Source organism: Ailuropoda melanoleuca, chromosome 2, assembly GCF_002007445.2.
Source record: "Ailuropoda melanoleuca isolate Jingjing chromosome 2, ASM200744v2, whole genome shotgun sequence".
Lineage (NCBI taxonomy): Eukaryota > Metazoa > Chordata > Mammalia > Carnivora > Ursidae > Ailuropoda > Ailuropoda melanoleuca.
Window position 1 is genome coordinate 34617337 of NC_048219.1, and position 15949 is coordinate 34633285.

The following is a 15949-nucleotide window of genomic DNA, read 5'->3' on the forward strand; positions in this document are numbered from 1 at the left end:
AGAGAGCTGCTCTGGTTTCCAACATAACCGAAGGGATGATTTATGAAAGAGCCCAATATGGGTTTTAAGAAGGAACAAGACCAGAACTGTAGTATCAAATCACCCCTAAAGTTCTGAAAAATTAGGGCTACTTTCCTGATAATCTCACATCACCAAAAAGAGAATCCATTCTCTGAATGCCTCTGTGAAATACATGTGTTTTTAACATGTTTTAAATGTGATGTTTTAAAAAAGAGAACTCATTTTCTGATTGCCTCTGTGATATTCATGATTTAAAAAGTCATCCTGAGAAACGGACATTTCTATCTCCCTCTTTTCTGAGACTTTCCCACAAGCAGGACCAGCAGGAAGGGAACCTGGTACCAATTGCTTCTAGCCAAGTCATAACATTGACCTACTTCTGTCTGCCTTTTCCCTTTAAGAAGCCAAGCTCAGAATTACCATCATAGATGCCTCTAATTTCAATAATAGATAGGAGGTTCTTTGGTCTCTAGGTAGCAGGGAGCATGCTGTTTTCTTTTTTACTCTTGGCATTCATTCAGGTTCCCAGGGGCTAGTGACCAGCAAATCCAGTAAAAACAGAAATTGTTACCTAATAAAACACCAAGAGACTTTCCAGGCCTCAGGGCAAGTAACACCCCTGCCCTTTCTAATTCTCAGACCACATTCCAAGTGCAAAATGGAATCATTTTTGTTTTCAAAGTGATGCTAATTTATTAGCCATGGTGCAAATGTTGACTGTGGTAATAGGACTTCAAAAAGAATGTATGCAGTCCAGAAAGCTTGAGGGGGAAAGGGAAATCAATTGAAAGGTGAACAGAATCCAGTAGAGTTCTTCAGTCCAAACTGACTATACTCAACAATTCCTTTACTCATCCACTCACATTCCTCCTCATTAATTCTTTCATTACTGATCGAGATTCCAGGCACTCCCTAGGTACAAAAGGTAGACATATTTAATATATATCTCTTTTCTCATGGAAACCTCACTTGAGTCAGGGGCACAGACGAGTCAACAAAGCATTGAAGACAAGTTTGTTAACTAAGAAGAGTGTTGTGGGAGATGTCAGAAAAGCACTGAGGTAGTGGGAAATGTCAAGGAAGGCATGAGAGTATGACAATTTTAAAAGGTGATGATTCTTGAAAGATGATTTACACAAACCTTAGTTCAATAAAACCTCAGGTCTTCTCAGGAATAATTAAAAGCGTGTATTTAGAGAAAATCTCTATATGGGATGAGATAACATCACAAGGTCCCTGCACCTTATTTTGGATGCTCTTCCCCTCTTAGGATCTCTCCTTAAAGACTTGTTTAAATAAAAATCTTTATTACTCAGAGTTTTTGGTTACATGCAAACAAAATAGACTGGCTATCTTAAGCAGAGAAATCACTGACTGGAAAGTTATTAGGGACCCATCCATTGATGGAAGTTTAGAAGAGCAGACCCAGAAACCAAAGAGACACCAAAAAAGCTGCACAGGGTCAGACAGCAGAAACAGAAGAGTGATGGGCCAAAAGCAATCTGATCTTACTCTGCATCTCAGAGAGGTAAAGTGATTCTTCTAAGACCCCACAGCAGCAAAGCCTCCAGAGTTGAAAGTGATTTCTTAGCTCTTCTCTTGGGCCCTGTTACAGACACGTACCATTTTTCGATTGTCAATATCCTCTTTCATAGTTGCATTTTTTTAGTTATCTTAAAATTTTAAATACACATAACATGAAGTTTATCCTCTCAAGCATGTTTAAGTGTACTGTTCAGTGTCATTATACACTGTTGTGCAACCATCACACCGGCATCTCCAGAATTGTTTTCATCTTGCAAAGCTAAAACTCTCTACCCATCAAACAATAACTCCTCACACTCCCTTCTCTTAGCCACTGGCAATCCCATCTATTTGGATTTGTATCTCCCTTTTGCAGAATCCCCCAAGATGTGTGGTCCTGGAGGAAATGGCTGCCTCTGACTATAGACCTTCCTCTCCTTGCCCAAATAGCTATAAGTTGCCAGAGGATTTAAATTCAGTCAATTCAGTGTTCTCTCCCGCAAAGCTATTAAAATAGAGAGCTACATTATAGCTATGGTTGAACAGAAAATTTGATGCGTTCCTTCAGATATTAGGTTACAGGAATGCAAAAATGTATAAACAGGATTCCTGCCCTAAAGGAGGACTATTATGTGAGGACATAGAGTAGCAATTACAGTGCAGTTTGATGGTCATTTCTGGAAGATGTAATGGGAATATATGGAAAGAAAAGACTAAGTCGGCCCAGAATGTGGGAAAGGATTTCAAAGTATTTAGTGTTTAAGCTAGGTCTGAAAGGTTGATTATAAGTATTCATTGTGGGAGAACCCTGGAGAGCTCAGAATATGCAAATATACTGATGCATGAAGTCACAAAGTTCCATGATCAATCAAAAAGATCAGAAACTTTTAGAACATGAAGAGAAGGATGAGACATGGCCAGAAAGGACTCAGGACACGTGGTTAGGGCATAGATTGGGAAGGGGAATGGGCCTCTTACTCATGCAAGGAAATCTTTTTTATTCCTCCAAGACTATGATTATGAATAAGAAGTCCTTGCATCCCCGGTAGTTCATGAAACATCCCACTGAAACCATGTAAAAGATTGTTGAAGGATATTTTTCTTAAGGAGAGGATCCAGAGCCTACATCATCTTTTCATTGTGGTGGATAAAACCTGGGACATTCGGTAAAGACAGTGGAGAACCCTTGAGGTATTCCTGTTTTCAATGTTTCTGTATCCTACCAAAAACGTATGCTTTCCTTTGGTAATCTTTAATCTTATTACCAGGGCTATCATTGCTAGTACTTACACAGGGATAAAGGAAGAGCTTGCATGAGGTCAGAGGATGGGGAACAGGATAGTGTGAAATGGAAGGAAACTGTGATCAGAGTAAGCATATGCTGATTGCCAAAACAATGAGCTCATCCTGAATGTTAATGCAGTAAATGCCAGGTGAATAAGTTGTCTATTATTAGACTTTACCATGAAGTAAGTGCCTTTATCCCCTCCTTTCTTGGGTAACACCTGCCATAGAAATGCATATCAACTTTGGGAACACTGGTCCCTATTAACACAGAAGGGATAGGAAATATGTGGGAAATACTTGCAGAGAGAGTGATTAATTGGAAAAGGAGCTTTGCTAGAGGTTTTTTTTTGTTTGTTTGTTTTTTGTTTTTTAACTCCATCCATACTGGTGGGGTGGTAGTAACATCTGTCTTCTTTTTCAGTTTTATTATAAACTTCAAGTCAGGGAACACCAGGGTGTAATTTTTCTTCTCTCTCCTCCTTGGGAACTCAAACAGCATAAGGCATACAGAAAGTTCTTTTAAATGGCATACCTCCCTAACCTGGATTAATGTTTATCAATTTGGCAAATCGCTTGGCAAAGTAGTGGTGAGCACCCTGCTAAGTGCAGAGACTGTGGGAGCTCTCTTTAAAGGGACTTCAAATCTAGCGGGAGACAGATGTTTAATGATTATTAAGGATACAAACGAGACTAAAATGGCCTCTATAGAAGAAGATAACATAATTTGGTACTTAACATTTAACTTAACATTTGAGTCAGACAAGCCTGGACTAGAATTCTAGCTTACAGCATAACAACTCCATGACTTTGCGCAAGTTACATAATCCCCAAGGGTCTTAGTTTTCTAATCTATGAAATGGAAATAGTAACACTACCTCTAGCTTTTTTGTTTTGTTGTTCTCTGCCTTGTGGATTCAGAGACACATTGTGTGCCAAGTATGCAACACCGTGTACGCACAATATGCTTTCAAGTTGGTGAAAATAGCTAAAAAACGACACTAGGGTCAAGGGAAGTGCGCCATTAGCTCTGAGTATAGAAAAACCCTTAACGAAGGAAGTGGTATTTCTCCTGAAACTTGAAGGATGTTTACAATTACCATAGAACAATAAAACCCAGGAAAATGCATAGAGGAGTGAAAGTTCGTGCCAAAGATGTGGAGAGCAGAAGATTGTTCAGTGTAGACAGAACCAAAAACTCACAGAGGAGGTTTCAAGGAGGGACTGCGGATGACTGGAAAATTAGATTGAACTAAATCATGAACAACCTTCATGCTTTGGTAAGGAGCATAACTGAATGAATGAATGAATGAATGAATGAATGAATGAATGAATGAGTCAACAAATGGTTTTATTAATTCTATAGTCAATGATAGAACATTGAATTCTTTGTTTGAAACAATTTTTAGGAAGATCACTCTGGTGGCATTATGGAAGATGATTAAGCCAGCAAAACTGAAAGTATAAAGATCTTCACTGTACTCTATGTTATTCACAGACCAACTGAACTAAAGCAATAGCAGTAAGAATGAGCGGTGGGAGGAGAAAAGATCACTGGAGGGTAAAATCAACGAATAGTACCAAGTGACTCCTCCAAATTTGTGCCTGGGTTTTAATTGCAAGTAGTAAGCATTGCCAATTTTTTCTTTTCAGCCACCATGTATTAATATGTACGTAAGCATGTTTTTTGTTCATTTTCAAATGGAGGCCTGCCCTGTGTCCAACTGCTTAAAGATAAGACTGCTTAAAAAATGGGAGGAGCTATCTTGTTTCTATTGTTCACTACTGTGCAACAAATCACCCCCAATACTTAACTGCATAAAACCACCATGGTTTTACTATATATGATGGCTCTGTGGGTTGACTGAACTTAGCTCAGCCTGGTAGCTCCATTCCATGTGACTGTAGCTGGGGCTATGGTAGCCTGAGCCCTGATTGTCACATCTGAGATGGGTCATTCACATGGCTGGCATTGGTGCTGGCTGTCAGCTGGGAGCTCAGCTGTTTATAACGACGGGAGTGCCTCAGTTCTCTTCCACGTGTCCTTTCCATGCTGTTTAGACTTTCGAGAAAAAGGAAGAAGATACACACCCTCTTTTTAAAGCTTTATGTGTTTAAGTAACCTCTACAGCCAACATGGGGCTTGAACTTATGGCTGCAAGTTTAAAAGTTGCTCACTCTTCCTACAAAGCCAGCTAGGTATCCCTTGATGCTCATTCTCTTAAGGCCTGGGCTTGAAAGTCCTTGGGGAGGCGTCTGGGTGGCACAGCGGTTAAGCGTCTGCCTTCGGCTCAGGGCGTGATCCCGGCGTTCTGGGATCGAGCCCCACATCAGGCTCCTCTGCTATGAGCCTGCTTCTTCCTCTCCCACTCCCCCTGCTTGTGTTCCCTCTCTCGCTGGCTGTCTCTATCTCTGTCAAATAAATAAAATCTTTAAAAAAAAAAAAAGAAAGAAAGTCCTTGGATGTCACTTCTGAAGCCTTCTCGTTGGCAAAGCCAGTCTCAAGGGAAGTCCAGTTTCAAGGAGAAGGTAAGTAAGCCCCACCTCTTGGTGTAAATAGTAGTATATATATATATATATATAGAGAGAGAGAGAGAGAGAGAGAGAGAGAGAGGATTGTTTGAAGCCATGTTTTTAGACTAGTTACCAAATGATTCAAACTGAAGAAGTGGGCTTGAAAATGTTCTATGTTATTTCCTATGTTCTGATGGTTGCTGAAATGATCCATCATGAGCTCTCAGGTACTATATATAACGGGTTTTTCAGTGAGATTTCCACAGACAGATCAAACTCTTCAATGTGTCTAAACTGGAATTATTCCCCCCTCTTCGACTCTGAACAACTGAGCTGGGAAAAGAACCTCTGGTGTTTTCTTCTGGGGCTTTGTGCTTCAATGTAGGGCATTCCCAGCCAGGCTTTTGTTTTAGAGAATGCTTCTCAAACTTTAATATATAAAAGCACCACCTGGGGATCCAGTTAAAATGCAGATTCTGACCAGTAGGTCAGGGTGAGCGTTTGCATTTTTAGCAAACTCCCTGGTGAAGCCAGTATTTTGTGTCCTGCCATTCCTGCAGTTCTTCACTTTCAGCCTCCTCCTTCTGCCTCCCCTCAACACACATGCACACAGTCTATGCTTCGGAACAATTTTTCTCAGTATTTTGGCCTTTGCACATGCTATTTCCCAGCCTACAGTGCAACTTATTCTTTAAATATCAATTAAAATATTACCTACTCACGATGCTTTCTCTATCCCTCAAGGCTGATTTAGGGACTCCTAGTAAGTACTCACTGCACTTTGTATGTACCCTCATTAGGTCACTCTTTCTTTGCATGGTAATCATTTGTTTCCATGTTTCTTTTCCCACTAACCTATAAGATCATAGAAATCAAAGACCGTAGCTTTTCAACTTTGTAGCCCAGTTCCTTGTTCAGAAATGGGTATGACTATACATATTGAGATAATAAGTCTCTAAATGAACTATCAGTATTGGAAAGTATTAGTAAAATCAGATTTTAGCCCAAGACAAAAAATAATTTTATTGCAAATAATCCTCTTGGGTAGGCGCTTCGTACATTAGTGAGCTCCCTGCCGCCTGAGAGAAAAATAGACAGGGATAATATAAAAGGAAGTTCTATTTTGGTTGTATTTTAGTCATGTAATATTTCAAGTCCCTTCCAATTATGAGATTCTATGATGTAAGATGACTTTGAGAAGGTTATTAGTTTTTGAAAGATTTCCAGAACATATACTACTTTCCTCCCAAACTATGTAAGAGAGGACTAAAGGAAATTCCTCATTGGTAGCACATAGAGAGAGAGCAACTCTCTCTTCCACATGTTCAACTATGCTGCTTAAGCCCCTGAAATTAATTCTGATCATCAGCATCTCCTTGACATACCTTCCAGTATAACCAAAAGTCTCCCAGCTCAGTAGAAAGACCCACATTACTATAGCTTCAAGAGACAGAATAATAATGTAGACAACCTGATTTTGACCTTTTTTTAATGCTATTTGTAACTTCTGTAAAATCCTTGTACTTCAGATCAGTAAAAGAACTGTTGCCAGAAGAAAAATTAGAATTTACTAAATCACAGCCTCAAAGAACAAAAGTTACTCCCAAGAAACATTTTTCATTTGGAAATATTGTATTAAATCAATAATGGTCACTATTTGGCCCACCTTACAGAAAAACTGCTAATTTCCTTCCAGTGTGATACTTGAATGATATTCCTTAATCAGTCATAAGGTTCAAGAATAACGTGCCTAATTGAGCTGTATAAATTCATTTATTCAATAATCACACAAAAATTATTAAGTACTTAGAAGTGCTATATATTGTTTAATGTCATGTGAATATATAAAAAGACACAATTCCTGCCCCCCAAAAAGATCAAAGTCAATTTGTTGAACGGCAATACAGGAGCAATGAAAGTCTCCTACCAATTCAATGAAAGGCTATTTCACCAAATGAAAACAAAAATTTTCCTTTTACTTTTGCACTTACTTTTTGCACCTGTCACTATTTAGGTAATTGGATGTCTTTTCCTTTTAATAAGGGTATGTGTGTATGTGTGTGTGTTATTTAACCTCTATCTAGTGGTGGATACCTTAGCCACAGAGACTGACAAGTACAGAATCTAGGTGAGTTCACCACAGCCATATTTTTTTCAGGGCCAATGCTAAGGCAGAAACACGGGCAGAACAGATACAGGGTACGGACAAACCAAATATACCGAGAACAAATCTGCAGTGAGTTGGAGAGCTAATCGTTGGTGAAATGACTTTCGGAAAATTGCATTTTGGGAAGTCAACACTAGTGTCACCATTAAAGATCTCGCCACGTAGTCAAAGGAATAAAGTGACAGAGTAGAAGCAAAGTCAGCAAAGTGTGGCCCCTGGACTAACAGCATCAACCTCACACAGAAGCATGTTAGAATGCAAATTCTCACGGCTTGCCCCAGATCTACTAATTCAGAATCCCTGAGAGTGGGGGCCAGCAATCTCTGGTTTAACAAGGCCTCCAAGTGATCCTGGTGATGGCCCATGTTTGAGAACCTTGGTGACACAGCAACATTTCTGAGCACTGTTGGGGCTCAGGTGGGAACATAGGACTAATTAACCCAGTAGAGAACTCAAGGCAGGCTTTCCAAGCCAGTTAGCACCTGACTTTTAAAAAAAAAATCACTTAATTCAGCTTCTCCTATTTCCTTAAATTCTGCTAAGGCTACTAAGCATATTGTGTGATTTGAATTTCTTCACATCTTCCTTCTTTCAAGTACTTCCCAATCACTTAAAAATAATGAGAAACATAGGAAAATGGGATTTATGAGAAAAAATGCTGTTGACAGTATAGAAATAACCCGTTTTCCTTTAATGGGGCAAAGGACAGAGCATGACCTTTAGGACAAATTACCCTTGAGTTAGGGTTATCAGATTTAGAAAACAAAATTATAACATGTCTAGTTACATTGCAATATTTAAAAAAAAAATCAATGATTTTGAACCCGGTCCATGCCACAAAAGGGACGGCAGCCCTCGTGCCAGCCCATGGGGTGACAAGTCACCATGCTGGGGACAGCATGGAGGACACTGAGGTTGCTTCAGGCCCAAGCAGCGTCCATGTCCCTGTCCTTGGGCTGCCTAGCAGAGCATGTGCCAGGACTCCCTCTCACCCAGTGGGGCCTTTCCTCTCCTCTTTGGGCTGTTATCCTCCTGGCCCTTGGAGGATATGCCACCCAAAAACCAGTCCAGCCCAGCCCAGCCAAGAAGATGACCTGCCCCCTTCCATGTTGCTCAGAGACTACCAGAACATTCCTGTAATTGAGAAGGTTGACGATGTCATGAGAAGACTCACTCTTGTCTTCGGAAATGGCCAACCAGAAAGAGAAGTTAAAAATCGAGCAAGAACAGTTGATGAACACAATCGTGGCAAACCCTGAGGACACCGACTCCCTGGAGGCTGGACTCGTTGCCTGAACTGTCAGGATTCACAACTAAGAGCACATGCAAAAACATCAAGAGGACAAAGCCCAGAGGCACTATCTGCTCATGGGCATCAACCAGAGGAAAAAGATGCCCAAAACCCTCGAAGACCAACGACGGCGTCTTCCAGAAGACCTGCAGGGAGCTGGGGGATTAAGTACACCTTTACCCCTCTGTGCCGCTGGAAAGCCCGCAACGGAAGGCTCTGTGCATTCGGGTTTTCCAGGAGGTACAAAAGCTGAAGAAACAAAAAACAAAACAAAACACACACACATACACGCACACACGCGAGCACGCGCACACGCACACCCCCCCCCACAAAAACAACAAAAGAAAAACCCCCAAAACAAGCAAAAAACACCTTAAAAGCTGCAGCAAGCATCTGGGAAACAAGGCCAGAAGAACCCTGAGAGCCCTTCCAAAGGTGAACCAGAGTCAATCAAAGAAAACCAGGACATTTTATTAAAGTTCTACTTTTTAAAAAAATGATAGAACTTTTAGCATAAGGAGATCCCATACAATATTTGGAATTAACAAGGTAAAAAATGAATAATTTCTTTAAGTTCAGTCTAACTGCATGTTCTGTATTTTATCTGGTAGTCCTGGTCGTCATGGACTCACTCACTTTTCACCTTAAATTGGGATTAACAGCAGCCATTTATTAGGCAATTATTATTAGACATTATTCAAAGCATCTGGACGCATACTTATTAAATCCTCATATTTTTATAAAGTAGGTATTATTTTTCTCCTTATACATGTAGGAAACAGGCTTAGCAATTGAGTCATCAGAGCTAGTGAAGGGGCAGCCAGAATTTAAATGCATATCCAGCCTGATTCCAGAACCAAAGCTTTTAATGACCACATTCTACTGCTTAACCTAAATAGCAGTTTGTTTGGAACAGTTTTGTTTCTTTGGGTTATTGTGAAAACCGATACGTGTTGTACCTAACACCGTTTGTGATAATTGGTAGATGCATAGAAATACTTAGTACTAACATTTATACTCGAAATCAAGAAAACCGACCTCAAAATGTATTTGGCTTCAGAAAAATACATTTACTCCACTGCAACCACAAGGAATGAGTTTTGGGAAACGGACTGTGGCTTGTCTGGGCTGGTATAGATTTATGTTTTGGCCTGAGCTCATGAAGGACAGAGCTAAGGTTAAATAATGTGGATCCTCACAGAGAGTGGACTTTCTCATCTCTGTGCATCCCGACAAGGAGGGTCCCTCCACAGCATGCCAGTCAGTGAAGAAAAAAAAATGGTGCCATGAAGTTTTATGTTGAATCCTGGATTGCTCTGAGCTCCCAAGGGCCACCGTTGTTCTACATGGATGAGAACTACAGTGACCATGTGGATAAGGTGTGGAATGACCGAAAGGCCTAGAGCAAGATGAGAAGTGACACTAGCCATGGTTGTCTAAGGCATGAGACTTTATGTGTCCTACTTCATTGGTTTTTCTGAGGATTAAAAGAAGTGATGTATGTAAAATGCTTTGCACGGTACTAGGGAAGTGATAATTAGAAATCTACTGAGCATGGATTATCAAAATTACTGAAATAGGCAATTCCTTCTGCAAAAGGAACTTCTTAAAACAAGCATCATGAACTCTTCCAAGTCACAGTTGTTTCGGTGAGACACAAATAATAGATATGTACATACTTGCGTATTTGCCATCCTGCACCAAAATAACAAAAACTCTTATTCTTGCATCTGTTTTAGCTACTATTAAGAACTTCAGAGGGTCTAAAATTAAACCTTACTTGCAAACTACTAAATTAGCCTGTCATAATCTCATGGATGCTGTCAGAAGACATGAGACAAAGGACAGGTTACTACTCAGTGACATCGCCAACCAGAGTATCAGCAATTTTTGCATTGCCCTTCAAGCCCCAATTCTGATGGAATGACAGGAAGAGGGCCAAATGTTAACTGCATATTTGGATTCACACAGAGGACTGTGTCATGGAGAGGAAGCTTGAGCCTAGAGAACCCAAATCTTTTCAAAGATTTTATTTATTTGACAGAGAAAGAGAGAGCAGCAGAGGGAGAAGGAAAAGCAGACTCCCTGCTGAGCAGAGAGCTCTACGTGGGACGTAATCCCAGGACTCTGACACTTAACTGACTGAGCCACCCAGGCACCCCAAACCCAAATCTTTTCAAATGAGCATTAAATGCATCTCCCCTTTCTCCAGAGAGTGGGAGAGCATTATGTTCATTGTACTGGACAGTAAGCATGCCTGTTTCTACTTCAGGGAGAGATACTATCTTCCATGGTTATGAGCGAAAAAGCCCTTTGCTCTGGAAGGAAACACTATTTCTATCATCCAACATCTCTGAAAACATAGTCCAGAACAAAAGGCACCAGCATAAAGCAGGGAACCATGTGGATTCTCCATGTTTTGCCATCGAGAGGCCAAACATGATTTCAGGTGGCTTTTCTTAGGACGCAATTTACTGCTTGCATGCATTGTTTCAAGATACAGATGGTGCTATAAAGGATGCTTTATAAATTGTAGCCCTGTGTTCTGATTCTTCCTAAAACAAATATGTGAGAGAAATATGCTCCTTCAAAATATCTAAAAGAATTTTCAAACAAAAGCCAGCAAACCATATACCTGGCCTAGACAGCCAAATTCTGTTATAAGCTCTCAGTAACAGACGGTGTTTCTCTCATAGCTTTTATCAGTTATAATTAAACATTTGATTACTTTTCATTTGTCTATCTCCCTCGATTGTAACAGTCTTTCACTGAAGGGCCTGTGTGTCTCTTTCATACACTTTTGAGTTAGCTGTACGTCAGTTGATATGCTAAGTGTCTAATAAATATATGCAACAAATAGGTTTTGAATGTTAACTAAGTTGAATTATATTTAACTTATGATAGAATCAAATCTTATCACCACATTTTCATATATCATATACTTTATCATTATCAAGACTTTTAAGAATGGAGTTTCTTAGAAGGCTGCATGGGGAAATGACCAAAGAGATAATCTAGGATTTCCATTTTACTGTATAAATTTGGAAACTAAGGGCCAGTGATAGCAAATAAGTTATCCAAAGTCACACAGCAAGTATCAATGGACCTAGACTAGAAGTCGTTTCTGGACTCTTGGCTTCATGCTCTTTGACCTATAATATTCCGTCACCTGTCCTTTCAACCTGTTCCGGCAACATATGAAAGCACTTGTGTGTTTCTCCTGCAGCAATGTGCTGTCAGGGCAAGAGTGGAGAGACAGGACTGTCTGCGGCTCCCTGCTAATATCCCCCAACTGTCATCACATGGGTCAAAAAAAATATTCTGCAATGTGCTTTCAAAGTTTTGAACATTGCCTGATGGTTTTTTGGAGTGTGCTGGGAAAAGGAGGGATGACACAGTTTGGAAAGACAGATACATCTACAAATCAAATGTCTGTAAATCTGCCAAAACCCAATTCCGATGACCCAGAGGGGTTTCTATTTTTTTCTATCTTGTCTAAATTGGCAAATAAGAAACTTTCCCTACTTTAATATGTTATAGAGCTGTTACAAGTTAGTAACAAAGGCATTATTGTTTAGAGCTGCAAGTGTTTTATGATAAAGAACTCGAAAGATTTTACTTCTTTCCAAGATTTTAGAAATTTCCTACACTAATCACGCTTTAAAAAAGTGAAACAAGTGTCTCCACATTAAAGATCCTGGGAACTCATTTCCGTTTCCAATAACAAAGGAGTGTTTGATATTCTGCTTAACCTGCCAACTCCACAACATCCCTGTGATCAATTGTTCCTCCAAGAGCCAGGTCTGACAAAGACAGTGCTTTGGAGGAAAGGTGCTCTATAAATGCAAAAAATAAGTAAATAGATGGACTGGGCGAACCGCATAGGTTCTGGATTAAATAGAGGCAAAATTTGGTTTTCAAATTTGAAAGAAACATGGGACTGATCTTAGTCTTCCGCCTTGGGAAAAGTTACCAAGATTTATCTTTGTGAACATAGCACAATTCTCATTCTTATGCCACTGCAGCTATTGGAGTACCTGGGGTGAGATTGCTTTATGGCCTAACAAGAGCAAATAGAGGTCTCTCTTGCCTTATAGACTAAGTGGTTTTATACTCATTTCTGAGCAATGAATCTAAGTTTTTAGTGAATTCCATGAAAAGATCTTTAGAATTGTAATGCCACAGAGCAAAAGTTTCTACCACAGGCTGAATGGAAAACTTTCAGAAAGGCTAGCCATCAATTTTCTGAGGCATGCTGGACAAGCAACACTCCTGCAATAGGTTTCCAAATCTGGTCTCCCGTTCTGTGATTTCTCACAGAGACACTGCTCTCATGCATTGAAGAGGACTTCAGTCCGTATCTTTACAGAGCTTCAGCTTAACTCCTCTCCTTTTATGGAGGTGAGATTTTAGTATATAATAGGGTTACACTGTATTAGAACATTTGCCGTTTCACCATTAAGCTTGTCAGGGGTGAAATAGCCCCCCCACACCACTTTTTTTTTTTTTTTAAAGGTATAGAGGTATGAGGGTTTGATTCCTAGAATCACAATATTCTTTGACTGTTTTGGGTTGTTTTTTGTTCCCCTTTGTCTATAGAAAAGAGACCTAATCGTCTTACTCTGTGTGTCTGAACTCCGGGCGTGTTTAGAAGCCAATATAAAAAAATCAAGTTTGGTTTGTGGACCACACCAAAATCAATTTCCTAGTTTGACAGTGAACTTCAGTTATACCAAAACATTATCATTGAGGAAACTAGGCAAAAGTGCATGGGACCTCTTTGTCCTATCTTTGAAACTACTTGTAAACCTGTAATTATTTTAAAATAAAAAGTGAAAGAAAAAAAAAGATCCAAAAGTAAGAAATGGAGAGTAGAGCAACAGACCTGACTCTCCACCACTGGACAACCTGCATGTGCATTTATTAAACTATAAAATGGAGATAGCATCGAGCAGTAGTAATAACTAAATGAGTTGTTTAATGGCTTGTTTATGCACAGGCAATATGGCAAAATTAAGATCATGTCCTTTAAAGCCAACTGCCTGCACTCAAATACCAAGTCATACGATTTCTACGTGGAACCTTGGCCCAGGAATTTAATCTTGCCTCAGTAACTTGATGTGGAAATTTGGATGACGATAATAAGATCACTTATTCTAGAAGGCAGTCATGATGATTACGTGAATTAATACATGTAAGGTACTTACAACAATGCTGGTCCTTGGCCATACTACATAACTGGCAGCCATGTTGTGAGGACGTCACTCAGCATATAGTTCTACAAATATGGGTTTTCTTTCCTTGTCTGACTCTGAGTTAAATCCTATAAGCAGCCCATTAAAAGTAGCCTAGAAGAATTAGGATTTATCTAGTTCTATAAAGTGATGAGCCAACAGTCTTCCACTATACACAAAATATGGATGAAACTCACAAGCAGTACTAAGTGAAAGAAGCAACCCGCCAAGAAGTGTTTATTATAGGATGGTGGGTATGTAAAATATTGAGTAGGAATAATAAATAGAAAAAAAGAAAAAGAAAATTATGAGCTTCACTTTGATAAAAAAACATTTCAAATTCCCTCATATCACAGTATATCAAAAAGTAAATTGTAAATATGCTAATTTTAGAATACATATTAAGTCTCAACTTTTCAATCCTAGGTAAGACCTCAAGTTTCAAAATACAACTGCTGATAATTTAACTATAAGTAGTATTTTTTGAAGTATAATTCACATACAAAATCCTATTAATTTCAGGTATACGCCACAGTGGTTTAATATTTTTATATATTATGAAATGCCCATGTTAAGTCTAGTTACCATCTATCACCATAGAAAATTATTACAGTATTGTTTATATTCCCTCTGCTGTACATTACACTCACATAACATACTTTATAACTGGAAGTTTATAGCTCCTAATCACCTTTACTTATTTCACCCATCTCCCAAACCCTCCCTCAATCTGACAACCAACAATTTTCTTCCTATGTCAGTCTCATCTGTTTTTTTTTTTTTTTAGATTCCATATGTAAGCAAAATCATAATTTGCCTTTCTGACTTGTTTCACTTTGTATAATACCCTCTAGGTCCATCCTTGTTGTGACAAATGCCAGGATTTCATTCTTCTTTATGGTGGAATAATAGTTCATTTAGGTTCATACCCAAAATAAAAAAGATCACTGGATGGTCTTGACAGAAAATTGGACATTGGAAAATGAAATATCAGTAAATTTTAATTTAGAGCAATAGAAACTATTCAAACTGAATGTGCACACAACTCACAGCTCAAAGAAATGAACAAAACTCGGTGACATGTGGAATAATGGTCTAATATACATATAACTGGTGTTTAGAAGAGGCAGAAAAATTATTAAAGAGGCAATGGTCAAAATATTTCCAAGTTAGATATTATATACATCTCATATCCAAAAGGTTAAGTAAATCTTAAGGATGAATACAAAGCAAAATATAAGAATGCACCTAATAAAATTGTTCACTATTATTGAGAGAATCTTGAACTCGAGGAAAAAAAAAATCAATATTGACTCCAAATCAGAAATAATAGAAGCCACAAGATAATGGAACAATATTTTTTTTTATTATTTTTTTAATGATTTTTTATTATGTTAGTCACCATACAGTATATCCCCAGATTCCGATGTAAAGTTTGATGCTTCATTAGTTGTGTATAACACCCAGTGCTCCATGCAATACGTGCCCTCCTTACTACCCATCACCGGCCTATCCCAATTCCTCACCCCCCTTCCCTCTGAGGCCCTCAGTTTGTTTCTCATAGTCCATAGTCTCTCATGTTTCATTCCCCCTTCTGATTACCCCCCCATTCTTTTATCCCTTTCTTCCCCTACTGATCATCCTAGTTCTTATATTCCATAGATGAGAGAAATCATGAGAGTTGTCTTTCTCTGCTTGACTTATTTCACTTAGTATTATCTTCTCCAGTGCCGTCCATGTTGTAGCAAATGTTGAGAATTCATTCTTTCTGATAGCTGAGTAATATTCCATTGTATATATGGACCACAACTTCTTAATCCAGTCATCTGTTGAAGGGCATCTCGGCTCCTTCCACAATTTAGCTATTGTGGACAATGCTGCTATGAACATTGGGGTGCATATGGCCCTTCTCTT

The 15949-nt window shown here is 39.0% G+C and overlaps 1 pseudogene; it reads left to right on the top strand.

The window, feature by feature from the left end:
• The first annotated feature begins 8395 nt into the window (after positions 1 to 8395).
• Positions 8396 to 9059, top strand: LOC100483584 (annotated as a pseudogene).
• The last annotated feature ends 6890 nt before the right edge of the window (positions 9060 to 15949 follow it).